Source organism: Carassius auratus, unplaced genomic scaffold (genome assembly GCF_003368295.1).
Source record: "Carassius auratus strain Wakin unplaced genomic scaffold, ASM336829v1 scaf_tig00215749, whole genome shotgun sequence".
Classification (NCBI taxonomy): Eukaryota; Metazoa; Chordata; class Actinopteri; order Cypriniformes; family Cyprinidae; genus Carassius; species Carassius auratus.
This window is the reverse complement of record NW_020528224.1, coordinates 85795-113472: the sequence shown is the minus strand read 5'-3', so window position 1 is coordinate 113472 and position 27678 is coordinate 85795. Positions and strand designations below refer to the sequence as shown.

Genomic DNA, 27678 nt, shown 5'->3' with positions numbered 1-27678 from the left:
TTGGTTTGGAAATGCAATCGCCTGCTGCCTTTGCTATCCCTGTTTGCAGTCCGATCTCAGAAAAGCACGCGCTTGAGGCACACAGGGGACGCTAAAGGCACCGCTGGGATTTGAACCAGGATCTCCTGTTTACGAGACAGACGCTTTAACCAACTAAGCCACGGCGCCAAGCCTAGCCTACAGCTCTGGGAGGGTGACCTAGTTGATCAAAACATCCAGCGGTGAGGACCAAAGGTCCACGTGCTGGTTCAGCTTATGAGATTTTTCACAACTTTTCTGTTGCCAGAGGGCATAAGCGTGCAATTTAATGATAAACAAAAGGCAAGAAGTCACCAATCTGTTTTGACTCGAACCACAAACTTTATATGTCCTCACACCGGAGACTAAAAGCCCAATGCGCTACACTCTGCCCCACGTGCAATGGCTCCTTCCAGGCTTGCAGCAGTCCTAAACCAAGGATCACCTGATTGCAAGGCAAGCTCTTTGACCAGATGAGCCATGCTGCATCGCTGAGATGACTCTGGCCAGCATTGTTCGGCAGCATCTGAGGGGTGGTTCGCAAATTAAATTGCATGCTGCTCTGGCACTCCTCTGCACCCCCTTTTTTACGGAGAGCAAAACCTCACAGCCCAAGGCGTCACTTGATCACCAGCATATGCACCGCTGGGATTCGAACCCAGGATCTCCTGTTTACTAGACAGGCGCTTTAACCAACTAAGCCACGGCGCCAACTTGCACAAAGCCTCCAAGAAAGTGAGATTTCGAGTTTTATAAGTCTGGAGGGGGTGGCCAGAGAGAGTATGTGTTTGTTGGACAAGCGCCATTAACAGAAAGCCAAAAGCAATGACTCTGGTGGGACTCGACCCACAACCTTTGAATGGCCTCATCTGGCAGTCTAGAAGTCCAATGCGCTATCCATTGCGCCACAGAGCCATGTGAGAAGCTTTTTTTCCTGGCTGTGCCAGTGCGTTGAATTGAGTTCAGGCATTTTGGGAGAGGGAAGGACAAGATATGTGGGTGTCTCTGCAATTGGTATGTGGTTGGAAAAGCGGAGTATCTGTAAGGGCTTCCTTTCCCAGAAAGAACCCACATAGCAGAGCCACCTGTTAAAAGGGCACCGCTGGGAATCGCACCAGGATCGCCTGTTTACAAGACAAGCGCTTTGACCAGCTAAGCCACGGCGCCCTGCTGCATTGTTGACTTGGGCCAGAATTGTTCGGCAGCAGCTGAGGGTGGTTGGCAAATGAAATCGCATGCTGCTCTGACGCTCCTCTTTACCGCATGATTGCGCAAAGCAAAACCATACAACCCAAGGTGGTGTTTGATTACCAGCAAAGACAGTGCTGGGATTTGAATTCAGTATGTCCTATTTACTACACAAGCTTTAAGCAACTAAGCCACGACGCCAACCTGAACACACTCTCTCAGGGAGGGGCACTTAGAGGATTAAAGCATCCAGATAAGAGGCCAACGGCCAGGCTCTGCACAGCCTAAAAGAGTGTTTTTGACAACTGATTCGGGGGTGGCCAGCTAGCCTCTGGGTTTGTTGGCCAAGTGCCATTAATTAACCTTTGAATGGCCTCATCTGGCAGTCTAGAAGTCCAATTTGCTGTCTATCGTACCACAGAGCCTGTCAGCAAGTGTTGACCTGTGCAAAAGATCATCAGCATTATCAGGATCTGGTTTGGAAATGCAATCGCCTGCTGCCTTTGCTATCCCTGTTTGCAGTCCGATCTCAGAAAAGCACGAGCTTGAGGCACACAGGGACGTTAAAGGCACCGCTGGGATTTGAACCCAGGATCTCCTGTTTACGAGACAGACGCTTTAACCAACTAAGCCACGGCGCCAAGCCTAGCCCTACAGCTCTGGGAGGGTGACCTAGTTGATCAAAACATCCAGCGGTGAGGACAAAGGTCCACGTGCTGGTCAGCTTATGAGATTTTCACAACTTTCTGTTGCCAGAGGGCATAAGCGTGCAATTTAATGATAAACAAAAGGCAAGAAGTCACCAATCTGTTTTGACTCGAACCCACAAACTTTATATGTCCTCACACCGGAGACTAAAAGCCCAATGCGCTACACTCTGCCCCACGTGCAGTAGCTCCTTCCAGGCTTGCAGCAGTCCTAAACCAAGGATCACCTGTTTGCAAGGCAAGCTCTTTGACCAGCTGAGCCATGCTGCATCGCTGAGATGACTCTGGCCAGCATTGTTCGGCAGCATCTGAGGGGGGGTGGTTCGCAAATTAAATTGCATGCTGCTCTGGCACTCCTCTGCACCCCCTTTTTTACGGAGAGCAAAACCTCACAGCCCAAGGCGTCACTTGATCACCAGCATAGGCACCGCTGGGATTCGAACCCAGGATCTCCTGTTTACTAGACAGGCGCTTTAACCAACTAAGCCACGTCGCCAACTTGCACGTAGCTTCCAAGAAAGTGAGATTTCGAGTTTTATAAGTCTGGAGGGGTGGCCAGAGAGAGTATGTGTTTGTTGGCCAAGCGCCATTAACAGAAAGCCAAAAGCAACGACTCTGGTGGGACTCGAACCCACAACCTTTGAATGGCCTCATCTGGCAGTCTAGAAGTCCAATGCGCTATCCATTGCGCCACAGAGCCATGTGAGGAGCTTTTTTTCCTGGCTGTGCCAGTGCGTTGAATTGAGTTCAGGCATTTTGGGAGCGGGAAGGACAAGATATGTGGGTGTCTCTGCAATTGGTATGTGGTTGGAAAAGCAGAGTATCTGTAAGGGCTTCCTTTCCCAGAAAGAACCCACATAGCAGAGCCACCTGTTAAAAGGCACCGCTGGGAATCGAACCCAGGATCGCCTGTTTACAAGACAAGCGCTTTGACCAGCTAAGCCACGGCGCACCTGCTGCATTGTTGACTTGGGTCAGAATTGTTCGGCAGCAGCTGAGGGGTGGTTGGCAAATGAAATCGCATGTTGCTCTGACGCTCCTCTTTACCGCATGATTGCGCAAAGCAAAACCATACAACCCAAGGTGGTGTTTGATTACCAGCAAAGACAGTGCTGGGATTTGAATTCAGTATGTCCTATTTACTACACAAGCTTTAAGCAACTAAGCCACGGCGCCAACCTGAACACACTCTCTCAGGGAGGGGCACTTAGAGGATTAAAGCATCCAGATAAGAGGCCAACGGCCAGGCTCTGCACAGCCTAAAAGAGTGTTTTTGACAACTGATTCGGGGGTGGCCAGCTAGCCTCTGGGTTTGTTGGCCAAGTGCCATTAATTAACCTTTGAATGGCCTCATCTGGCAGTCTAGAAGTCCAATTTGCTGTCTATCGTACCACAGAGCCTGTCAGCAAGTGTTGACCTGTGCAAAAGATCGTCAGCATTATCAGGATCTGGTTTGGAAATGCAATCGCCTGCTGCCTTTGCTATCCCTGTTTGCAGTCCGATCTCAGAAAAGCACGCGCTTGAGGCACACAGGGGACGCTAAAGGCACCGCTGGGATTTGAACCCAGGATCTCCTGTTTACGAGACAGACGCTTTAACCAACTAAGCCACGGCGCCAAGCCTAGCCCTACAGCTCTGGGAGGGTGACCTAGTTGATCAAAAACATCCAGCGGTGAGGACAAAGGTCCACGTGCTGGTCAGCTTATGAGATTTTTCACAACTTTCTGTTGCCAGAGGGCATAAGCGTGCAATTTAATGATAAACAAAAGGCAAGAAGTCACCAATCTGTTTTGACTCGAACCCACAAACTTTATATGTCCTCACACCGGAGACTAAAAGCCCAATGCGCTACACTCTGCCCCACGTGCAGTAGCTCCTTCCAGGCTTGCAGCAGTCCTAAACCAAGGATCACCTGTTTGCAAGGCAAGCTCTTTGACCAGCTGAGCCATGCTGCATCGCTGAGATGACTCTGGCCAGCATTGTTCGGCAGCATCTGAGGGGTGGTTCGCAAATTAAATTGCATGCTGCTCTGGCACTCCTCTGCACCCCCTTTTTTACGGAGAGCAAAACCTCACAGCCCAAGGCGTCACTTGATCACCAGCATATGCCACCACTGGGATTCGAACCCAGTATCTCCTGTTTACTAGACAGGCGCTTTAACCAACTAAGCCACGGCGCCAACTTGCACGCAGCTTCCAAGAAAGTGAGATTTCGAGTTTTATAAGTCTGGAGGGGTGGCCAGAGAGAGTATGTGTTTGTTGGCCAAGCGCCATTAACAGAAAGCCAAAAGCAACGACTCTGGTGGGACTCGAACCCACAACCTTTGAATGGCCTCATCTGGTAGTCTAGAAGTCCAATGCGCTATCCATTGCGCCACAGAGCCATGTGAGGAGCTTTTTTTCCTGGCTGTGCCAGTGCGTTGAATTGAGTTCAGGCATTTTGGGAGCGGGAAGGACAAGATATGTGGGTGTCTCTGCAATTGGTATGTGGTTGGAAAAGCGGAGTATCTGTAAGGGCTTCCTTTCCCAGAAAGAACCCACATAGCAGAGCCACCTGTTAAAAGGCACCGCTGGGAATCGTACCCAGGATCGCCTGTTTACAAGACAAGCGCTTTGACCAGCTAAGCCACGGCACACCTGCTGCATTGTTGACTTGGGTCAGAATTGTTCGGCAGCAGCTGAGGGGTGGTTGGCAAATGAAATCGCATGTTGCTCTGACGCTCCTCTTTACCGCATGATTGCGCAAAGCAAAACCATACAACCCAAGGTGGTGTTTGATTACCAGCAAAGACAGTGCTGGGATTTGAATTCAGTATGTCCTATTTACTACACAAGCTTTAAGCAACTAAGCCACGGCGCCAACCTGAACACACTCTCTCAGGGAGGGGCACTTAGAGGATTAAAGCATCCAGATAAGAGGCCAACGGCCAGGCTCTGCACAGCCTAAAAGAGTGTTTTTGACAACTGATTCGGGGGTGGCCAGCTAGCCTCTGGGTTTGTTGGCCAAGTGCCATTAATTAACCTTTGAATGGCCTCATCTGGCAGTCTAGAAGTCCAATTTGCTGTCTATCGTACCACAGAGCCTGTCAGCAAGTGTTGACCTGTGCAAAAGATCGTCAGCATTATCAGGATCTGGTTTGGAAATGCAATCGCCTGCTGCCTTTGCTATCCCTGTTTGCAGTCCGATCTCAGAAAAGCACGCGCTTGAGGCACACAGGGGACGCTAAAGGCACCGCTGGGATTTGAACCCAGGATGTCCTGTTTACGAGACAGACGCTTTAACCAACTAAGCCACGGCGCCAAGCCTAGCCCTACAGCTCTGGGAGGGTGACCTAGTTGATCAAAACATCCAGCGGTGAGGACAAAGGTCCACGTGCTGGTCAGCTTATGAGATTTTTCACAACTTTCTGTTGCCAGAGGGCATAAGCGTGCAATTTAATGATAAACAAAAGGCAAGAAGTCACCAATCTGTTTTGACTCGAACCCACAAACTTTATATGTCCTCACACCGGAGACTAAAAGCCCAATGCGCTACACTCTGCCCCACGTGCAGTAGCTCCTTCCAGGCTTGCAGCAGTCCTAAACCAAGGATCACCTGTTTGCAAGGCAAGCTCTTTGACCAGCTGAGCCATGCTGCATCGCTGAGATGACTCTGGCCAGCATTGTTCGGCAGCATCTGAGGGGTGGTTCGCAAATTAAATTGCATGCTGCTCTGGCACTCCTCTGCACCCCCTTTTTTATGGAGAGCAAAACCTCACAGCCCAAGGCGTCACTTGATCACCAGAATAGGCACCACTGGGATTCGAACCCAGGATCTCCTGTTTACTAGACAGGCGCTTTAACCAACTAAGCCACGGCGCCAACTTGCACGAAGCTTCAAGAAAGTGAGATTTCGAGTTTTATAAGTCTGGAGGGGTGGCCAGAGAGAGTATGTGTTTGTTGGCCAACTAAGCCACGGCGCCAACTTGCACATAGCTTCCAAGAAAGTGAGATTTCGAGTTTTATAAGTCTGGAGGGGTGGCCAGAGAGAGTATGTGTTTGTTGGCCAAGCGCCATTAACAGAAAGCCAAAAGCAACGACTCTGGTGGGACTCGAACCCACAACCTTTGAATGGCCTCATCTGGCAGTCTAGAAGTCCAATGCGCTATCCATTGCGCCACAGAGCCATGTGAGGAGCTTTTTTTCCTGGCTGTGCCAGTGCATTGAATTGAGTTCAGGCATTTTGGGAGCGGGAAGGACAAGATATGTGGGTGTCTCTGCAATTGGTATGTGGTTGGAAAAGCGGAGTATCTGTAAGGGCTTCCTTTCCCAGAAAGAACCCACATAGCAGAGCCACCTGTTAAAAGGCACCGCTGGGAATCGAACCCAGGATCGCCTGTTTACAAGACAAGCGCTTTGACCAGCTAAGCCACGGCGCCCTGCTGCATTGTTGACTTGGGTCAGAATTGTTCGGCAGCAGCTGAGGGGTGGTTGGCAAATGAAATCGCATGTTGCTCTGACGCTCCTCTTTACCGTATGATTGCGCAAAGCAAAAACCATACAACCCAAGGTGGTGTTTGATTACCAGCAAAGACAGTGCTGGGATTTGAATTCAGTATGTCCTATTTACTACACAAGCTTTAAGCAACTAAGCCACGGCGCCAACCTGAACACACTCTCTCAGGGAGGGGCACTTAGAGGATTATAGCATCCAGATAAGAGGCCAACGGCCAGGCTCTGCACAGCCTAAAAGAGTGTTTTTGACAACTGATTCGGGGGTGGCCAGCTAGCCTCGGGGTTTGTTGGCCAAGTGCCATTAATTAACCTTTGAATGGCCTCATCTGGCAGTCTAGAAGTCCAATTTACTGTCTATCGTACCACAGAGCCTGTCAGCAAGTGTTGACCTGTGCAAAAGATCGTCAGCATTATCAGGATCTGGTTTGGAAATGCAAACGCCTGCTGCCTTTGCTATCCCTGTTTGCAGTCCGATCTCAGAAAAGCACGCGCTTGAGGCACACAGGGGACGCTAAAGGCACCGCTGAGATTTGAACCCAGGATCTCCTGTTTACGAGAAAGACGCTTTAACCAACTAAGCCACAGCGCCAAGCCTAGCCCTACAGCTCTGGGAGGGTGACCTAGTTGATCAAAACATCCAGCGGTGAGGACAAAGGTCCACGTGCTGGTCAGCTTATGAGATTTTTCACAACTTTCTGTTGCCAGAGGGCATAAGCGTGCAATTTAATGATAAACAAAAGGCAAGAAGTCACCAATCTGTTTTGACTCGAACCCACAAACTTTATATGTCCTCACACCGGAGACTAAAAGCCCAATGCGCTACACTCTGCCCCACGTGCAGTAGCTCCTTCCAGGCTTGCAGCAGTCCTAAACCAAGGATCACCTGTTTGCAAGGCAAGCTCTTTGACCAGCTGAGCAATGCTGCATCGCTGAGATGACTCTGGCCAGCATTGTTCGGCAGCATCTGAGGGGTGGTTCGCAAATTAAATTGCATGCTGCTCTGGCACTCCTCTGAACCCCCTTTTTTACGGAGAGCAAAACATCACAGCCCAAGGCGTCACTTGATCACCAGCATAGGCACCGCTGGGATTCGAACCCAGGATCTCCTGTTTACTAGACAGGCGCTTTAACCAACTAAGCCACGGCGCCAACTTGCACGTAGCTTCCAAGAAAGTGAGATTTCGAGTTTTATAAGTCTGGAGGGGTGGCCAGAGAGAGTATGTGTTTGTTGGCCAAGCGCCATTAACAGAAAGCCAAAAGCAACGACTCTGGTGGGACACGAACCCACAACCTTTGAATGGCCTCATCTGGCAGTCTAGAAATCCAATGCGCTATCCATTGCGCCACAGAGCCATGTGAGGAGCTTTTTTTCCTGGCTGTGCCAGTGCGTTGAATTGAGTTCAGGCATTTTGGGAGAGGGAAGGACAAGATATGTGGGTGTCTCTGCAATTGGTATGTGGTTGGAAAAGCGGAGTATCTGTAAGGGCTTCCTTTCCCAGAAAGAACCCACATAGCAGAGCCACCTGTTAAAAGGCACCGCTGGGAATCGAACCCAGGATCGCCTGTTTACAAGACAAGCGCTTTGACCAGCTAAGCCACGGCGCCCTGCTGCATTGTTGACTTGGGTCAGAATTGTTCGGCAGCAGCTGAGGGGTGGTTGGCAAATGAAATCGCATGTTGCTCTGACGCTCCTCTTTACCGCATGATTGCGCAAAGCAAAACCATACAACCCAAGGTGGTGTTTGATTACCAGCAAAGACAGTGCTGGGATTTGAATTCAGTATGTCCTATTTACTACACAAGCTTTAAGCAACTAAGCCACGGCGCCAACCTGAACACACTCTCTCAGGGAGGGGCACTTAGAGGATTAAAGCATCCAGATAAGAGGCCAACGGCCAGGCTCTGCACAGCCTAAAAGAGTGTTTTTGACAACTGATTCGGGGGTGGCCAGCTAGCCTCTGGGTTTGTTGGCCAAGTGCCATTAATAAACCTTTGAATGGCCTCATCTGGCAGTCTAGAAGTCCAATTTGATGTCTATCGTACCACAGAGCCTATCAGCAAGTGTTGACCTGTGCAATAGAGTGTCAGCATTATCAGGATCTGGTTTGGAAATGCAATCGCCTGCTGCCTTTGCTATCCCTGTTTGCAGTCCGATCTCAGAAAAGCACGCGCTTGAGGCACACAGGGGACGCTAAAGGCACCGCTGGGATTTGAACCCAGGATCTCCTGTTTACGAGACAGACGCTTTAACCAACTAAGCCACGGCCTAGCCCTACAGCTCTGGGAGGGTGACCTAGTTGATCAAAACATCCAGCGGTGAGGACAAAGTTCCACGTGCTGGTCAGCTTATGAGATTTTTCACAACTTTCTGTTGCCAGAGGGCATAAGCGTGCAATTTAATGATAAACAAAAGGCAAGAAGTCACCAATCTGTTTTGACTCGAACCCACAAACTTTATATGTCCTCACACCGGAGACTAAAAGCCCAATGCGCTACACTCTGCCCCACGTGCAGTAGCTCCTTCCAGGCTTGCAGCAGTCCTAAACCAAGGATCACCTGTTTGCAAGGCAAGCTCTTTGACCAGCTGAGCCATGCTGCATCGCTGAGATGACTCTGGCCAGCATTGTTCGGCAGCATCTGAGGGGTGGTTCGCAAATTAAATTGCATGCTGCTCTGGCACTCCTCTGCACCCCCTTTGTTACGGAGAGCAAAACCTCACAGCCCAAGGCGTCACTTGATCACCAGCATAGGCACCGCTGGGATTTGAACCCAGGATCTCCTGTTTACTAGACCTGTTTACAGTAATCAGCTGATCCAGTCTGTATCAAGACCAGATGGTGGACCTGCACCCAAGAACGACCACAACAGATCCCTGGATGTCAGTGAAGACCATGTCAACTAGATGACAGATCCCCTGTGAAGACCTCATTGATGGCCCCAGCACAGATACGAAGCAAATATCCTCCACGAGAACTGTACAAGCCCTCGGCACAGACCCTTTTTACCAGCTTCACCTGCTGGCATCATGTTCCTTTAAGCAGAAGAAGTTAAATTAACTATTCTGGATGATATCAATCCAAAATCTGTTTTGTGATGCAGCCTGAAATCATCACACCATGTTCAATTGTTTGGCCGGAAAAGAAGGGGTTTCCTGACTGAGCCTTGATATGGTTTGGGTTCTTTGCTACTGTTGCCTTTTGTCTTGCTTAGTTAAAGACACCTAATATTCAGCAATATTATTGACTTGACTGCAGTGACACCACTGGATAAGAACTGAACTGACCTGAATTATGACATCCCTCTTTGCTACATAGTAATGTAAAGAAATAAATAGTGTTCCTGTAGCTCAATTGGTAGAGCATTGCGAAGGTTAGGGGTTCGATTCCCCGGGAAAACATAAGTTGCTTTGGATAAAAGCATCTGCTAAATGCATAAATTTAATTTAATAATGTTGTTGTTGTTTTAAATAATACACTGTAAATAAAATTATTTTATGTTTTAAAAAGTGTGTTAATGTTTATATTGTAGTGCATTTGTTCATTGTTAACATATTAATATTAAAGTATTTGGTAATTTTATAATTAAAGCCTTTTATTTATTTATTTTTTTCAAATGGTTGTATTTGTGTTTCTGGGCCACATTTGGCCCGGGGACCAAGAAAGTCTCAGCCAGATCTGGCTTAAAGTGTCTGGGCCAGACTTGGGCCACATAAAATAATATGGCACTCTACAGTATTTGGGCCAGATCTGGGCCAAGTCAATAAATAGCCGCATTTCCACTGTTGGGGCAGTGCGAGCCAGGGCTTAAAACGGGCCGGGCGGGGCTAATAGCCTCGGGCCAGTAGCACCGAGGTCAGAGTAGCACAAGGTTTCCACAGTCAGGGCCTGAAGCTCCTCTGCACATCATTTTGCAGCTATTTTGCAGAAAATCTTAATTGAATGTGTTGATTAAATATAAACAGAGCAAATAAGATAATCTTTATCTATTAAGATAAAGTTTATCTTATTTGCTCTGTTTACATAGTTTACTGACACATATTGGTTGTTTACTGGTACTACTGCCTTAACAATGACACTCCCAATGGATGAGTGAATGTGAAAGTGAAAGTGACATGACATTCAGCCAAGTATGGTGACCCATACTCAGAATTTGTGCTCTGCATTTAACCCATCCGAAGTGCACACACACACACACACACACACCCGGAGCAGTGGGCAGCCATTTATGCTGCGGCGCCTATTAGGCCACGACTTCCCTATAATTTAATAGCATTTAATAGAGCCTTGTAATGGCGTATAAATAATGAATATCAAAAAATGGTCTGATAGACTGTTTAATATACAACACAACCAATTTTTAACCAAAGACTAGGCTATGTAAAATGTGAATTAACTTTTATTAGTAACTTTGGTAAGTTTCAGATTTCAGTTCATAAATAACATCGATGGAGGGGGGCCCAAAAAAATGCAACCTGCCTAGTGTAGTCCATTTATTTAATCCGGCTCTGACCACACCTTCTTTCTTTGCATGAACATTTGGGGGGCATTACGCAAATATTTCCACATCTTGACGTAGACATATGGTGGTGTGTTTGAATGAGGCGTTTTAGCACGGTCTAGATCAGCTTTCTCTTTTAGATAGAGTAAATCTTTTTGTGGGAGACTTTTAGATATAATAAATCTTTTTGTGGGAGACTTGGAGCTTTGTAATTCTGCAGATCTTATACATGTACAAATAGCTATATCATACATCATATGACGCCTTTAAAGGGATTTTTATGCTGCAACAATTAGGGTAAACATAACTGGCAACACTTCCCATGATATCTAACACACTTTTAATTTGTAAGAAAAATGATATCGATGCTTACATAAGTCACTTATATACTGTCTCCCCCTTATCCCTAGGTTACAGTAATCAGCTGATCCAGTCTGTATCAAGACCAGATGGTGGACCTGCACCCAAGAACGACCACAACAGATCCCTGGATGTCAGTGAAGACCATGTCAACTAGATGACAGATCCCCTGTGAAGACCTCATTGATGGCCCCAGCACAGATACGAAGCAAATATCCTCCACGAGAACTGTACAAGCCCTCGGCACAGACCCTTTTTACCAGCTTCACCTGCTGGCATCATGTTCCTTTAAGCAGAAGAAGTTAAATTAACTATTCTGGATGATATCAATCCAAAATCTGTTTTGTGATGCAGCCTGAAATCATCACACCATGTTCAATTGTTTGGCCGGAAAAGAAGGGGTTTCCTGACTGAGCCTTGATATGGTTTGGGTTCTTTGCTACTGTTGCCTTTTGTCTTGCTTAGTTAAAGACACCTAATATTCAGCAATATTATTGACTTGACTGCAGTGACACCACTGGATAAGAATTGAACTGACCTGAATTATGACATCCCTCTTTGCTACATAGTAATGTAAAGAAATAAATAGTGTTCCTGTAGCTCAATTGGTAGAGCATTGCGAAGGTTAGGGGTCCGATTCCCCGGGAAAACATGATAGGTAAAAATTGATTGCCTGAATGCACTGTAAGTTGCTTGGGATAAAAGCATCTGCTAAATGCATAAATTTAATTTAATAATGTTGTTGTTGTTTTAAATAATATACTGTAAATAAAATTTACTTATTTTATGTTTTAAAAAGTGTGTTAATGTTTATATTGTAGTGCATTTGTTCATTGTTAACATATTAATATTAAAGTATTTGGTAATTTTATAATTAAAGCCTTTTATTTATTTATTTTTTTCAAATGGTTGTATTTGTGTTTCTGGGCCACATTTGGCCCGGGGACCAAGAACGTCTCAGCCAGATCTGGCTTAAAGTGTCTGGGCCAGACTTGGGCCACATAAAATAATATGGCACTCTACAGTATTTGGGCCAGATCTGGGCCAAGTCAATAAATAGCCGCATTTCCACTGTTGGGGCAGTGCGAGCCAGGGCTTAAAACGGGCCGGGCGGGGCTAATAGCCTCGGGCCAGTAGCACCGAGGTCAGAGTAGCACAAGGTTTCCACAGTCAGGGCCTGAAGCTCCTCTGCACATCACTAAAACACGCCCTTTACACGCCTCTCTGGAACAACGTCACTCACGAAACGCCTTCATTTCATTAACAAAGAGAAGTTATCAGAAAATTAAGAAATAAATCACTGGAACATGCGCGATCACACACGAACATGATAAAAGCTGCCATTTGTTTGCATGCTTTGGTGAATATTCAAATTAAAAGGCATCGATGTTTTACTATAGTAGAATAGGTGATACATTGATCGTAAAGAATTAATTTATCAGGACTCAGAATTAATCACACAGAAATACATTTATTTATATTTTATTTATTTATTTATTTTCTAACACTTATGAAAATAGCCTGTTTATTCAGTTGAGTCTGTTTCTATTTATTTGTAGCCAAAGTGGCCTATATGTCACATTTAGAATGAATGATAATATCTCTATTTTTATAAAAGCTCCCGAACATAAAACATTATTATATTTTTATGATAGGCTACGTGGAGCTAAACTCTCAAGACAAGACTTATGACTGATAATATAAGTTACTAAATAATTACACGATTGTGATAGAGAAGAAGCTGGCATCTGATTTCCTCAAACGGTTCATATTTACCATGTTTACTATGGTAATGTTAATGCCCAGCGTGCATCTTTTGCATCGTTTATAAATATTTCTGCCTTGTATGGTGACTGTAATTATTATCGGATCAAGTTATTGCAAACACTCCTGCTGACTGAAATTGAGTTTTGAGCTCGACTTATTTAAAAAAGTGTTTAATGCTGGTGTTATAGAAATGATCCGCAGTGCAGACTCTATATTTTTATAAAAGCTCTCGAACAAAAATCATTATAATATTTTGATGATAGGCTATGCTACGTGGAGCTAAACTCTCGAGAAAAGACGACAGATAAATATGTTAGTAAAAAAAAGTGATAAATAAAAGTATCACATACACACTCAGTGTATGGCTCTTATCTCTTAAGGTTTATTATGAGCAACAGTTAACACATCCGACACATGTGGAAGTCAGTAAACATCTGCGACACACTCCACTCAAGTCGCCTCTTGCATTACGTCATACACCAAAATGCCTTATGGGTAATGTAGTACATCCCAACACATCTCCCCCCAACAGAGATACATTTTAAAGTGCAGAATGCAATCTTCATTTTAACAAAACTATCCCCACATAACTCATTAGTTAATATCAGTTAACTTATGAACCATAGCTAAAGAGAAAGTAATGATTACAATCAAATTAACATTAGCTCTATTTAAGTTTAGCATAATCAACCCAGTAAAACTACACTATGGAAAAAAAAAATTAAAGTAAGTGCATTTTAAATCTACTAAGTACATACAAAATTTGAAAACTATACTCTGTAGACACACACAGATATCAAGAACCAGCATATGACTCTCAACAGTGGTGACAATCAACAAAATGTTGCATGCTGGGTAAAACCTAAGTAAAAACTCCTGTCATGCACTGCAGTATGAAAAATTGTCACCACTGTTGAGGATCGTGTGATAAGTGTGTTTGTCTAAAAACCTGAACTGATTGTCTCCTTTTGTGACTTTCAACATTGAAGCATTGTGATTTTTTTTTTTTTACTTCAGTAATAGCTGAGTGTCAGTCTACTATCCAAAGATAAACACAATTTCATGATGTTCAGTCATCATGAGTTATAAGCAGAAAAAGCATAAGATCATCTGTTATTGCAAGGTTTGACTCAGCAATGCATACATGTTTGTTGCAAAAACAATATTGCAATTGTTTTGAATCAAATTGGTTTGAATTAGTAAAAGGGTCAAAACACTACTTAAGGCAAACCTTGACCACAATTATGGTGGCATAGTGTTTTTTTTTTCTTTTACTTTTTTTTTTTAGTTGAAGGCTGTGGCTAAATTCAGTTGTACTTCTTGTGTTTCGCTTTACTTCAGTGATGTTGATTGTTAACAGCAGATGTTCATCACTAATGCACAATCATCATTTAATTAGTCACTTAATTATCTCTTTAGCTTTAACCCTTTGAGGACGTGAATATGACTTGAAGACTTGCTTGTGACTTGAAAGTCCCACCTCTGATAGACAGAGCCGTAGATCTCTGACAAGCTACGCCATATCGCGTTCATTATCGAAGGCGATTCATCTGCGATAATGAACGCGATATGGCGTAGCTTGTCAGCGATCTACGGCTCTGTCTATTAAATGCCACTCCAATTATAAGCAGTTGATGGAGATTTTAGCGGTGATCACGGAAGCAGCTTTACTGATTAGATGCGCATGATCATATCATTAGATATATCGCCCAGCCCTAGTGATTGGTTTTCATCAAAGTTATGAAACAATATAAATGGGAATTTGTCATGTAATAAAATTACATAAATCTTAAATTTGGGGTGAAATATTTCTGTGAGTGTAATATAGGTTATCCTAAGAACTTATTGTGTGTGCAGAGTTGTTACTGTTAGCGCTATATTATATAATTAAATTTATATTTAATGTGGTTTTCACCGTAATGGATAACTGTTCCCCCTTTCTACCAGCAGGTGGCAGTATTTAAATGACTGACTGTATGGTGTCTTTGGTAACTGTTTTAGATCAAGATTACTGATACAGATGTATTTATTGTTGTTCATTTTATTTTGTTTTTGATTTTATTTGCCTAGTTATCATCATCATCCTTCACCCAGCCCAGAGTTAAACCTGCTTCTGTTTTAACCTGATTATAACACTGCTATCAGCTTCTTATTGCAGCTCAGACAACAAACTCACATCAGACATGTCCTAATCCTAATGTAGGCCATCTGGCCAAAAGAATAATTTACCAGTGTGCTATATACTGTGTGAATCTTTCTTCTCTATACACATTCCAGTTTGTATAACATACACAACTCCGATTTTGTCACGCAAGTGAAGAGAATCCATACAAGTCTTGAAACTTTATATAGCACATACATGCTTTCAAGGGCATTGCATGTACAATCAATGGCTGAAGAACATTTGTTAAGCCCTAAGGTAAGAACATTTTACAAGGTCCTCAAAAGAAAACCCAAAAACAGAATTACATTACTAAAAACAGGCTGTCAACGCTGATTACATCAGCAATAACTGCAACAAAATGTTTCCAGTAACTTTTGATACATCCTGCTTATTGACTTGGACGAATCGTTGCCTATTCCTCTGTACAGAACAGCTTCAACTCTTGGATGTTGGTGGGTTTCCTCACGAGCTGCTTGCTTCCTCATCCTTCCACAACATTTCAATCATTTTAAGGTCATAACTTTTGACTCTGCCTTTCCAAAACATTCACTTTATTCTTTTCTAAGGTAGGTGGGTATATTTTGTCACAATATAATATATATAATAGTATAAAGTATAAATTGAGTTTGTAACTCCCTTCTGGTACATAGCAGACATTATCAGGCTAATATAGAAGCAATTATAAAAATGGTAAACATAAATAAACTATGATCAGTGGAGCAGTGCTGAGGATGAACTATAGTTTAAGAGTCTGATAGCTTGGGGGGAAAAGTTGTTCTGCAGTCTGTTGGTGCGGCAGCAGAAACTTCTATATCTCTTCCCAGAAGGCAGCAGGATGAACAGGCTGTGGCTGGGTGGGTACTATCCTTTTGGCTCTGGGTACCAGTGATTTTCTGAGCAGGTTTAATCTCCAGCTGCAGAGCCCTCCGGTCCTGGGCCGTGCACATCCCATGACAATTTGTGATGTTTCCAGTCAGGTGATCACCACCATTTGCTGATGTAACGTGTCACACTGATGATGTATAATCCTCAAGGCTCTCCTTGGTGGTGACCTCATCTGTCCATACTTTGTCCTTACTTATATTTCAATGTTAACATAAAAATGTTTTAGAATGGCATACAATTAAGAAATGAGAATGTGTATGTACACCTAGCCTGTGTGATTTAATCAGCATAAGCATTCAACTTTTGTTTGCTTTCAGTCCCTCTGACTGCAGCTCAATATATAATTTTGACTGTGCAATGACAGATATCACAATATATGATGGAGAAGTGAACTGTGCATCACTATGCTTACATGAACTCTATCTGAAAAATGTATGTAAAAGTAGAATTCCATAAATTATATTTCATAAATATTATCAAAAAAAAAAATTTAAATTACAAGGATGGGGGAGATTGTGAATGTTTTGAAGGACACTATTAGTTAGGGGATTGTTTTATTTAGTTTTTATTTTAGGTTTAGGTTTTAAGTTAAGTTAAATGGTTAAGTTTGGTTATGTTCATTTGTTATGTTATTTTATGCAATTAATAAATTGTTCAATTTTATTTTCTATTATTCTCACTTGCAAAACTCCTTTTGTTGTATTCATTTTATGTTATTTTATGCAAATAATAAATTAATATAAATATTTTAATAAAATAAATTATGTTCACTTGCATGACATACTGCTTGTTGTCTATTATACACACTAGAACTACACACCCCACTGGACTGAAGGCCTATATGTGAGACATGTTTTTAAATTTGTGAGTGTTACAGTCAACTCCTAAAACTTCACGCAGTATAATAGCACATGCTTAGCATACTTCGCGTTGTGATTCGGAGATGCTCGTTGTTCTAAATAAAGTTGGTAATGAACCCTCTTTTATGGCCAAACGCTTTGAAAATCCAGCTGTATTCACCGAGATTAGAAAAGCAGTCATCAGTGAAATGTTGTGAACACAACAAAAGGGATTTGTTGTACTGCTCTGGTATTGTGGTGAAAACAAATTTAAGCCATTGGTTCTTCTGATTTTCATTCTTTGGCAGTGAAAATAAAACAAACTTGCCTTTACAATTAAAAACACACTGTCTCCTCGACATGATGCTCTCACACCAAACAGAGCGTCTGTGTGTGGGGGTGGGGCAGGTCAGAGTTCCGTTTCTCCCAACACGGTAGGCGGAAATTATTATGCAAAGTGATCCTAGTGACGTACATAGAGATGGGCAAAAGATTTGAAATCTATAACGACTTGTTTCAGCGATTCAGAGTCGACTCCTTACTTTAGAAGCCAATAACTTTATAAATCGTGTACTTTTTGGTTTAATTATTTGCACATTGTTTACACAGATGGACAGCTACATCATACACTGTAATACAGGTAATTTTTGATTTCCCATCTGTGTGGCTCTTTAAACTGCCGATCTTGTTACTGTGCTAATTGATAGTGTTTTCTCTATAGTTCGGATATTAATATCCAGCGCAGATTTGATGTTAAATGGCTCGTTCAGTGAATCGCAGGGCATCTCAGTGATCAGCCGTGAAAGAGTGATTCTGTTCATATTCCCTTTAAATTATTAAATGATTCCCTTTGAGCTAAATTGACCTGTTTCCCTTACAAGTGTTTTAATTTTTTTTCTCCATTTTCCAGTAATTTCCTATGGTCTGTCATTTTTGACCAAAGACCATGGCTGCATCCGAAAACTTAGGCAGGTGACTTGCTGCCTCACTGATGTATCAGGCAATGACTTTTCAGGCAGTGTTTTTGCACGAAGGCACCTCATGAAACTGACTGAGCAGAGTAATGGTTAAATGATCTACAGCAAAATAAAGAGCACTTTGGTGATATTGGTGATAAGTGGACATTTAATTACTGCAATATTAATTTCTCGCTAGAAATTACCTCCAAAGTAGAAATGCTGAACAAACACGTACATTTACACACAACCTGACCACTGTCCACAACTTTCAGATGCCATCTCTATTTTTGGCTTAACTGCCACAGAACTGAATGCACAGGATTGTGGGATATCAAAGGCAGTGAATGATACATCTATGCTACCTTCAAAAACCAGCCGAATGAAAGGAGGCAGGAAATTAAGCTAACATTGAATTTGGGCGTGCCTTGATGCTGTCCTACCTTGGAATGTGTCCCCCGAAGGCAACATGTTTACATTATCGGATACAACCCATGAGTGTGTTTTTACCACCACTAAGCTTTTTCGAATCATGCCCTCAATTTTTTTTGTGTGTGTTCACTAAAGGGTGCCATAAAAGTCACCAAGTTTCAGACCAATCTGGTGAAGCTACGCTTTTTAAAAATTCAAAATGTAAAATTCTCCAGTAAGAGATTACCGAATACCGCACAAGGGTAAATTTATTTATTTATTTATTTTTTTTCATTGCTGCTGCTCATTGAGTTTGCTCAGTCAGACTTGGAAAGGAGGCTCTCATAGACTTCTAGACTGCCAGATGAGGTCATTCAAATGTTGCAGGTTCAAAACCCACCAGTTATGACTTTTGGCAGTCTGCTAATGGCCCTTGGCTAACAAACACAGAGGCTAGACACTCAGTTGTCAAAACAAATTGGAATGCGTTTTCCAAGTCGGACCGAGCAAACTCAAAGTTGAGGGCATGAGTGCCTGGCCATTTGCCTCTTCTTTGGATGCTTTGATCCTCTAAGTCGCTCTCCCGGAGACAGTAGGTGCAGGTTAATGCTGTAGCTTTGTTGATTAAAGCACCTGTCTCAAAATCAGGTGATCCTGATTTTGAATCCCAGCGATGCCTTTACTAGTCATCAAGAACCAATTTGGCTTCCGAGGAATTGCTTTCCACAAAAAAGGGGTGCAGAGAAGTGCCAGGACAGCAGGTGATTTCATTTGGGGATCACCCATCAGCTGCTGCCGAAGGATGCTTGCCCGGGCCAACACAGCAGGGCGGCGTGGTTTAGATGGTCAAAGCGCTTGTCTTGTAAACCAGAAATGCTGGGTTCGAATCCTAGCGATTCCTTTGGAGGTGAGCATGCACAAACTTGGGCTGTGTGATTTTGCTTTCAGCAAAAAGGAGGTGCAGAGGAGCACCAGGGAAGCATGCGATTTCATTTGGGGATCACCCATCAGCTGCTGCCGAAGAATGCTGGCCCGATCCAGCTTGGCATTACAACAGAGCACCCTGGCTTAGCTGGTCAAAGCACTTGTCTTGTAATCAGGAGATTCTTAGTTAGAATACCAATGGTGCCTTTTAACAGGTGGTATTGCTCTGTGGGTTCTTTCTTAAATTCCTCCTATTTTTGAACCTCATTCCAATTGTACAGAGACCAAAGGACCTTGTCCTTCCTACCTTCCAAACGCGTGATCAAGGGGACGGACTGGCACACGCCAAGAAGAAACTGCTGCATGTGGCTCTGTGGCACAATGGATAATGCATTGGATTTCTAGAAACCAGATGAGGCTGTTCAAAGATTGTGGATTTGAGTTCCACCAGAGTCGTGACTTCTGGCATTCTGCCACTGGTGCTTAGCTATCAAACACCGAGGCTATTTGGGCACCCTGACTCAGTTATCAAAAACACTATTTAGGCTGTGCAGTGCCTGGCCATTGGCCTCTTCTTTGGATTCTTTTATCCTCTAAGTCACCCACCCAGAGGCAGTTTGTGCAGGTTGGTGCTGAAGCTTTGTTGATTAAAGCACCTGTCTAGTAAACAAGAGATCCTGATTTAGAATCCCCACAGTGCCTTTGCTAGTGATCAAGCACCAACTTGGCTTCCAAGGATTTACTTTTCGCAAAAGGGGGTGCAGAAGAGTGCCAGGGCAGCATGCGATTTCATTTGGGCACCACCCCTCAGCTGCTGCTGAAGAATGCTGGCCTGAGTCAACTCAGCAAGGCGCCGTGGCTTAGCTGGTCATAGGGCTTGTCTTGTAAACAAGTGATCCTGTGTTTAAATCCCAGCAGTGTCTTTGGTGGTTATCAAGCACAACTTTAGGTTGTGTGGTTTTGTTTTCCACAAAAAGCGGGTATCGAGGAGCTCCAGTGAAGCATGCAATTTCATTTGAGAACCACCCCTTAGCTGCTGCTGAAGAATGCTGGCCCGAGTCAACTCAGCAGTGCAGCAGGGTGCTGTGGCTTAGCTGGTTAAAGCACTTGTCTTGAAACAGGAGATCCTTATTTTGAATCGCAGCAGTGCCTCTTAACATGTGGTTTTGCTCTGTGAGTTCTTTCTTGGAAAGGAGGCCTTTATAGTGCCTCCGCTTTTCGAACCACATTCCAGTTGTGCAGAGACCTTCCTACCATCCAAACGCATGATCAAGGGACGGACTGGCACATGCCAGGAAGAAACTGCTGCATGTGGCTTTGTGGTGCAATGGATAGCGCATTTTACTTCTAGACAGCCAGGTGAGGCCATTCAAAATTGTGGGTTTGAGTTCCACCAGAGACGTGACTTCCGGCATTCTGCGAATGGTGCTTGGCCAACAAACACAGAGGCTAGCTGGACACCCGGTCTCAGTTGTCAAAAAAAACAAAAACATTTTAGGCTGTGCAATACCTGGCCATTGGAATCTTCTTTGAAAGCTTTGATCCTCTATGTTGCCCTCCCGGCTTCATGCTATGGGCTCATTCTGACTACAGATTCCTGATCCTTTTGCAACATTTCCTTAAAGGGGGGGTGAAATGCTATTTCATGCATACTGAGTTTTTACACTGTTAAAGAGTTGGATTCCCATGCTAAACATGGACAAAGTTTCAAAAATTAAGTTGTACATTTGAAGGAGTATTTCTGTTCCAAAAATACTCCTTCCGGTTTGTCACAAGTTTCGGAAAGTTTTTTTTCGAGTATGGCTCTGTGTGACGTTAGATGGAGTGGAATTTCCTTATATGGGTCCTAGGGCACTTCTGCCGGAAGAGCGCGCGCTCCTGTATAGCAGAGCACTGAGAGCACAGGGCATTCAGTGATCAGAGCGAGAGTGTCGCGAAATGTCACAAAAGAAGTGTATTGTTGGTTGCCAGGGCAAGACAACCCAGCACAGATTACCAAAAAAAAACAGCATTATGGGACCAGTAGATGGAGTTTATTTTTACAGAGCATCAACGGAGTTGTGCAAGTGTTTGTGTTTGTTCCCTGCATTTCGAAGATGCTTGTTTTACAAACATGGCCCAGTTTGATGACGAATTTGCGTATCGTTTATTTCTTAAGGATGATGCAATCCCAACGAAAAAGGGCCACGATCGTGTGTTTGAACCGCAGGCGGTGAGTAAAACTGCTTCAAATATCTCTGCCTTCTTGTTAGTGCGTCCGCCTCCCATGCCGAGACTCGGGTTCGAGCCCCGCTCGGAGCAAGTCGTTGCTGCTGCTGCTCTCGTTCAGTTTCAGCCTCGGGATCTGATTCTGGATCATAAATATACGCTGAATCTGACTGTTAGCCATGGTTTGTTTTGGTTGGTTTTTTCCTCACGGTGTCACAGCTTCCACATGCTCTCAACGCAAAAGCCTACTCGCGCTCGTGATTCTTTAGCTCCGCCCACACGTCACGCTTCCAGTCGGTCGTGTTTTTCCGGAAAAAAACGGTACAGACTATCTTTCTCTTATGAATATAATAAAACTAAAGACTTTTTGGAGTTATGAAGGATGCAGTACTACTCTATAGGTACTCAAAATTAACAGGATATTGAGTGAAAACGAGCATTTCACCCCCCCCCCCCCCCCCCCCTTTGAGTACTTCAGACCTTGACAAACATTCCCCGATAAAAAAGGATGTAAGTTATTAACTTTTTCATTTTTCATGCATGGGGGATGGGGTTACGATTCAGCGATTCAGTGGCCATTAATGTTTATATACTGTAGATGTAAGGGGATAAAAGTATTTTGTTGAATGCAGTTGAATGCCTTTTTAGCACCATTTCAAACTTGGATTCAATTCAGTACTTGCTTGCATACATTGTGTTTAATTCTACAAGTATCAAAGGATGAAAAAGGGTTAAAAAATGATAAAAAAGGATATAAGTTAATAACTTTTTTTTATTTATCATTTAAAAATCTAGAAAAATGTCTAAATGTTTATTCAAATTAACAACTTAAAATAAGTGAGAAGGTATGACCTCCAATATACTAGATTTATTTAGCAAAGAGACATACAGGTAGTGGGTAAACACATTACAAACGAAAATGATTTATTATTATTTTCTGACCACAAAATTACTCTAATTTGCCATTTTGCATTGGGATTTTAAAACCCTTTTTTCTATTTTATTCTTACATACTACACTAATTGAAATGTAAGTAATATAAATATTAGAAAAAATATAAAGACATTAATGGACCACTAGATGCTGCCTATCCACTCCCAGACACAGATGAAAATGTTTACTCACTCACCGGTAAATCCTTGTACAGCCCTGTGCATGAGAAGTAGTGTCCGCAATATACAGGCAGTTAAATCTCAGAAAACGGACACCCGTGTCTCAGTAAACATTGATAAATGACTAAAAACTTTTTTTTTTTTCAGCAAATGCTAGACTGCAAACATTATTAAATAACTCAGCAAAACTTCAACATCATTTAGACTGATAAAAATATTTAAAATATTTTGCAAACACAGACACTAAAAGTAAATAATTTAACCGGTTAAAAAAAACATAATTTTGAAAAGAAACAATAAAACATTTACACTAACCAAAAGACAAACACAATAATAATGAATACTATTGCAATGGACACTCATGCCAGGACAGTCCTTCAATCAGTCATACACACATATTCTACGACTTTAATTACACCATAAGGACCAAGCCATGTTTTTTCATTTATTTCTGCCTTTCAGAAGCTACAGAAGATACTGTTATGCTCATAAGTTTACATACCCTAGCAGAGATGAGCAAACTTATGCTCCAATGCTGATCAAACTCACCTGCTTGTATCCTTCTAGTAATCCTGAAGACCTTGATTAGCTTCAGGTCTGTTTAATTAGGGCTGGAGCAAAACTCTGCAGGACTGAGTTTGCCCATCTCTGCCGTAATAAAAATATATTTAAATTTAATGATTTTATAAAAATGTAAATGTATAATTTATAAAAACATTCAAAAGTTTACATATACTGTATGACCCACAACTGTTTTTATGTTTTGGGATGGAGTCCAGAGCAGTTCAACTGCCAGCTGTTCTTCAGAAAAATCCCACAAGTCCCATAAATTCTTTCGTTTTCCAGGATATTCTGCATATTTGGAGCCTGTCCAACAATGACTAATAATTTTGAGATCCATCTCTTCTCTCTGAGGAAAAATTAAGGACTCATACACAACTATTATAGAAGACAAAAAACATTGTTGACTTATGCTCCAGAAGGAAAAAAAAAAATTTTTAAGAGTTGGGAGTGAACAGGATGATGACTCAGTTTTTCTTGTTTTGTTTAAAGATCATATCTGTTCAAACCTAGGAAGGTGAAGGATCTGGAGTATTTTTCTGAAGAAAAGCGGCCATTTAACTGTTTAGGACAAATTACTCATGGAACACTATCACAAAACAAACAAGAACCACTATTTATTTTTATTTAATCAGCTATAATTCTGACTAGCAGACTAAATGTAATTAAATGATATTTACTTTCAGTAAAATACCAATACCCGTATCATCCTCTGCAGTGGCACCCCCAGAAAATTTTAATAGGGGTGGCCAGATGAGGCCACAGTAAATCTTGGGGTGGCACATCAAAATAAAGAAAAAATAAAATAAAAAGGTTTGCAATATTGACAATTTTTTTTATCTCTGTGCTTTCATGGATAACAACAATTAGACAATATTTTTCAATATATAAGTGTGTTATTGTGGTATTGTGTGACTCATTTTCTTTATGCTATTTTTTCTAAAAGTGTGCACCATCTTTTAGATCAAATTTACATTTACATTTACATTTATCTGACGCTTTTATCCAAAGCGACTTACAATTGCTATATATGTCAGAGGTCGCACGCCTCTGGAGCAAATAGGGGTTAAGTGTCTTGCTCAGGGACACATTGGTGTCTCACAGTGGATTCGAACCCGGGTCTCTCACACCAAAGGCATGTGACTTATCCACTGCACCAACACCACCCCGTTATCCACTGCACCAACACCACCCCAGCCCAAATACTTGCATTTGGGCTGTAACAACAAAATTGATATTGATACCATACTGATTGATACTAAATTAATACCATACTGAAAGATACAACGAATTTGCAAAATCTAAACATAATCCAATGTTGATTCAACCATTGTACCTGGTGTTGATTCACCGGTTAATCAACGTTGAAATGCCAGCTAGCACGCGTTCGCAGTGTCCAGAGAAATTGATATCAGAAGAAAATAAGGACAAATTTACAGAAACATTTTAAATAATTTTTAAATATTTATAAATATAGCTATTCACCAAAACTTAATGTTAAGTGTTGTAATGGATATATTTGAGTAGGTTTATGTTGTAAAATGTGTCTAGACATCTTGGTGAACTGGTAACTTAGCAACTGCTATGAACATTTTAAAAAGTTAGTTTTTAGTGTTTATTAATTAATGTTAGTTTAGCTAGCATGCTTTAGTTGTTAACATTCCCCATTGACAAATCTGCAGACAAGTTTTGCTCATATGATTTCATAGGCTCCAAATATGTTGATATAGGCTATCATAATTTTCGAAGTGCAGAATAAATTTAACTCCTTTTGTTCGTGTCAGTGTTCAAGTTTTAATGTTTAGAAATCTACAGTGTATTTGGTTTTATTATGATGTGATTTAATGTATATGTTTTAATGTATGTGTATATAATGTTTTTAGGTCAGATAGCAAATGTTGCCATTCTTCTGGAAAATTGTTGGTCTTTAAAGAACAGTCATCAATCACAAGCTTTTGAATACCATTCAATTACTAAAGTCTTATATTTTATTCAGTTAATTAATCACTGACTAGCTTTGACATTTTCTCCAATTATTAATTAAGTTTATTTTAACAATGTTTAGGAAAAATATTTTCAGATAGCTAATCTAGTGATTTAGCATCAGTGGAAATCTATATATCGCCACTTCATTATCACCTCCATTCCCACGGTTCTAAACTACAATATATATATATATATATATATATATATATATATATATATATATATATATATATATATATATATATATATATATATACATACATACATACATACATACATACATACATACATACATATATATATATATATATATATATATATATATGATGGCAACATTTACATGCTGCTCATTAAAACTGCACAGCTGGTCCCAAATTATTTGACAGTTAAATTTTTCTTTTGAGCAAATTTCAGTCGTGACGTGAACAGAGAACAAAAACTGGAATGTGAAGACAGGGTAAGATGTGATCTGCCAGGTCCTGTAAACATGCAGGCAAATCAGTTAAGAAAATCCCTATCTTAAAATTAGTAAAGTATAACGCTACCAGAATCCGTGCTCGCAGAAATACTGGAATAAAGTTTATAGTTCAGATATAAACTGATGTCTATATGGCAGCGATCAAAATATAACATCCCCTTTTGAAAGTACTGCGCTTCAAATAACGTTTGTCTCGATTGCATTGTTTCACCACTAGGTGGCGACAAGTGTCTTAAATTTGTTTGTCAAGGAATTAATTTGTCATTCAAGAGAATGGTTCAAAAACGCTGATTCATCCAGTAATGAAACAAGTGTAGTAGGTTTATGAGTGAGTCGTTGAATGAGTGATTTAAACTTTTTCATCATTCTGATATAAAACTGGGGTTATATATATATATATATATATATATATATGTATATATATATATATATATATATATATATATATATATATATATATATATATATATATATACACACTCACACACACACACACACACACACACACACACTACCAGTCAAAAGTTTTTGAACCATAAGATGTGTAATGTTTTTTAAAGTCTCTTCTGCTCACCAAACCTGCATTTATTTGATCCAAAGTACAGCAAAAACAGTCAGAGCCGCAGCTCCCTTCGGTCGCAGTGTGAACCCCCCGTCCGAGTTGTGTTGCATACTCGATGGCGGCCAGGGATCTCCCTCCCGATGGGGTACAGCCGCTGGTTCCCTTCAGTTGCAGTGAGAGCCCTCCATCAGATGCACCAAACCGCGCCTCTTACTCAGCCGCAAGAGGGACCCTCATTTTTTAAAATCCGGCATCGTGCTCCTCTCATTAGCGGAACGGAGGGCGCGTCGGTAAGACGTTGCGAGCCGCAGCTCTCGTCGAACATTGCATGGGCTCTGCAATGGCCTATGCCTTTAAGCTTCTTTTGGGGAGTTATTTGGGTTCGGGCTATGCTCCAGGACAGGACAGCACGCCAAAATATGCCTACTATTTGCCTTCAGATTAAATACAAGGGTAAACTCGTGAAATGTGGTTTTATTAGCAAAGCTCCGGAGGAGCACAATCAGATAATCATCCAATTTGGCACAGGTGCATCTCGTTTAGCTAATCATCTTAACTAGCACACAAGCATATATATATCCAGTCTTCCTACCTCCTGTCCCACAACAGTTTTCCGGCATCCCTCCTCCACCCCAACTCCTCACTTCTAATCTATTTATCCCAAATCAGGGATAGGAGGAGTTATTTGGGTTCGGGCTATGCCACGGGCCCCGGACCCCTCCCCCAGGACAGCACATCAAAATATGCATACTATTCGCCTTCAGATTAGATGTATAGGAAGTATAGATGTAAGGATGAACTTGTGAAATATGAGATGTATATTTGCAAGAAATATAGCCATAACAGCCAAACAATATGAAAAAATGTAGCATTTGGACCAATCAGATACACAATTATTTGTTTCATTTAAACAAATAATATCTAACACCTCATCATCTAACTAAAGGGTCTATGGACCCTTCCCCCAAAAGGCAACTATCACCTTAAAAAGTACAGAACAGAACTCTGGTTCCATAGCAACCATAGGCACTGTTACGTCCCCAGAGTTCTGGGTTCGTTTTATAGTCATTTTTTTTTCTGGTATTTCGTGTTTTTTTTTTTTTTTTTTTTACCAGGTAAGATGACTTCTGTGATTGCTCTGGCAGCTGATTGATGGTTCAACGGCTGAGTGGGACTTGGAACTCTGCGTGCGTGCATGCGTGCGCGCGTGCGTGTGTACTTGATTTTTGTTTGAAATATTATGAGAATAGCTTTTAAACTATTTCTGTGTGCTAGTAAATCTAACTTGTGTTCCTTTATTGGAACTTGCAGTTGTAGGCCAGAGCACGTGTGTTTGTGGGTTCCTGACAACTTTGATTGATTGATTGATTGATTGGATTATGAGAATAGCTTTTAAAGGGACAATAAGTAACTTTTTAGGTATTTTATTATCTAAAATCAATATTTCTATTCATAAATATGCCCTCAATGGTGTACAAATACCTATGCCAATGTTTAAACTAATCCTCGTAAATGAAGAATTTATTATCTTTATATACATGGGACGGGTAGGTCGACGGAGG

General features: G+C 42.0%; 19 non-coding genes across 19 annotated transcripts; all 19 read right to left on the bottom strand.

The window, feature by feature from the left end:
- Nucleotides 1–95: 95 nt before the first annotated feature.
- On the bottom strand, nucleotides 96–168 carry trnat-cgu (transfer RNA threonine (anticodon CGU)). Its single transcript has one exon. It is a non-coding gene; the product is annotated as a tRNA-Thr (tRNA).
- A 487-nt stretch (nucleotides 169–655) lies between these two features.
- trnat-agu (transfer RNA threonine (anticodon AGU)) lies at nucleotides 656–729 on the bottom strand. Its single transcript has one exon. It is a non-coding gene; the product is annotated as a tRNA-Thr (tRNA).
- Nucleotides 730–844: 115 nt separating this feature from the next.
- trnar-ucu (transfer RNA arginine (anticodon UCU)) lies at nucleotides 845–933 on the bottom strand. Its single transcript is given in 2 exon segments — nucleotides 845–879; nucleotides 897–933. It is a non-coding gene; the product is annotated as a tRNA-Arg (tRNA).
- An 840-nt stretch (nucleotides 934–1773) lies between these two features.
- Nucleotides 1774–1847, bottom strand: trnat-cgu (transfer RNA threonine (anticodon CGU)). Its single transcript has one exon. It is a non-coding gene; the product is annotated as a tRNA-Thr (tRNA).
- A 488-nt stretch (nucleotides 1848–2335) lies between these two features.
- Nucleotides 2336–2409, bottom strand: trnat-agu (transfer RNA threonine (anticodon AGU)). Its single transcript has one exon. It is a non-coding gene; the product is annotated as a tRNA-Thr (tRNA).
- A 114-nt stretch (nucleotides 2410–2523) lies between these two features.
- trnar-ucu (transfer RNA arginine (anticodon UCU)) lies at nucleotides 2524–2613 on the bottom strand. The gene is given in 2 exon segments: nucleotides 2524–2559; nucleotides 2577–2613. It is a non-coding gene; the product is annotated as a tRNA-Arg (tRNA).
- Nucleotides 2614–2791: 178 nt separating this feature from the next.
- Nucleotides 2792–2865, bottom strand: trnat-ugu (transfer RNA threonine (anticodon UGU)). Its single transcript has one exon. It is a non-coding gene; the product is annotated as a tRNA-Thr (tRNA).
- Nucleotides 2866–3456: 591 nt separating this feature from the next.
- trnat-cgu (transfer RNA threonine (anticodon CGU)) lies at nucleotides 3457–3530 on the bottom strand. The gene has a single exon. It is a non-coding gene; the product is annotated as a tRNA-Thr (tRNA).
- Nucleotides 3531–4018: 488 nt separating this feature from the next.
- Nucleotides 4019–4092, bottom strand: trnat-agu (transfer RNA threonine (anticodon AGU)). The gene has a single exon. It is a non-coding gene; the product is annotated as a tRNA-Thr (tRNA).
- Nucleotides 4093–4206: 114 nt separating this feature from the next.
- On the bottom strand, nucleotides 4207–4296 carry trnar-ucu (transfer RNA arginine (anticodon UCU)). Its single transcript is given in 2 exon segments — nucleotides 4207–4242; nucleotides 4260–4296. It is a non-coding gene; the product is annotated as a tRNA-Arg (tRNA).
- An 843-nt stretch (nucleotides 4297–5139) lies between these two features.
- On the bottom strand, nucleotides 5140–5213 carry trnat-cgu (transfer RNA threonine (anticodon CGU)). Its single transcript has one exon. It is a non-coding gene; the product is annotated as a tRNA-Thr (tRNA).
- A 486-nt stretch (nucleotides 5214–5699) lies between these two features.
- Nucleotides 5700–5773, bottom strand: trnat-agu (transfer RNA threonine (anticodon AGU)). Its single transcript has one exon. It is a non-coding gene; the product is annotated as a tRNA-Thr (tRNA).
- A 215-nt stretch (nucleotides 5774–5988) lies between these two features.
- On the bottom strand, nucleotides 5989–6078 carry trnar-ucu (transfer RNA arginine (anticodon UCU)). The gene is given in 2 exon segments: nucleotides 5989–6024; nucleotides 6042–6078. It is a non-coding gene; the product is annotated as a tRNA-Arg (tRNA).
- A 178-nt stretch (nucleotides 6079–6256) lies between these two features.
- trnat-ugu (transfer RNA threonine (anticodon UGU)) lies at nucleotides 6257–6330 on the bottom strand. Its single transcript has one exon. It is a non-coding gene; the product is annotated as a tRNA-Thr (tRNA).
- Nucleotides 6331–6921: 591 nt separating this feature from the next.
- On the bottom strand, nucleotides 6922–6995 carry trnat-cgu (transfer RNA threonine (anticodon CGU)). Its single transcript has one exon. It is a non-coding gene; the product is annotated as a tRNA-Thr (tRNA).
- A 486-nt stretch (nucleotides 6996–7481) lies between these two features.
- Nucleotides 7482–7555, bottom strand: trnat-agu (transfer RNA threonine (anticodon AGU)). The gene has a single exon. It is a non-coding gene; the product is annotated as a tRNA-Thr (tRNA).
- Nucleotides 7556–7669: 114 nt separating this feature from the next.
- trnar-ucu (transfer RNA arginine (anticodon UCU)) lies at nucleotides 7670–7759 on the bottom strand. Its single transcript is given in 2 exon segments — nucleotides 7670–7705; nucleotides 7723–7759. It is a non-coding gene; the product is annotated as a tRNA-Arg (tRNA).
- Nucleotides 7760–7937: 178 nt separating this feature from the next.
- trnat-ugu (transfer RNA threonine (anticodon UGU)) lies at nucleotides 7938–8011 on the bottom strand. Its single transcript has one exon. It is a non-coding gene; the product is annotated as a tRNA-Thr (tRNA).
- Nucleotides 8012–8601: 590 nt separating this feature from the next.
- On the bottom strand, nucleotides 8602–8673 carry trnat-cgu (transfer RNA threonine (anticodon CGU)). The gene has a single exon. It is a non-coding gene; the product is annotated as a tRNA-Thr (tRNA).
- Between the last annotated feature and the right edge of the window lie 19005 nt (nucleotides 8674–27678).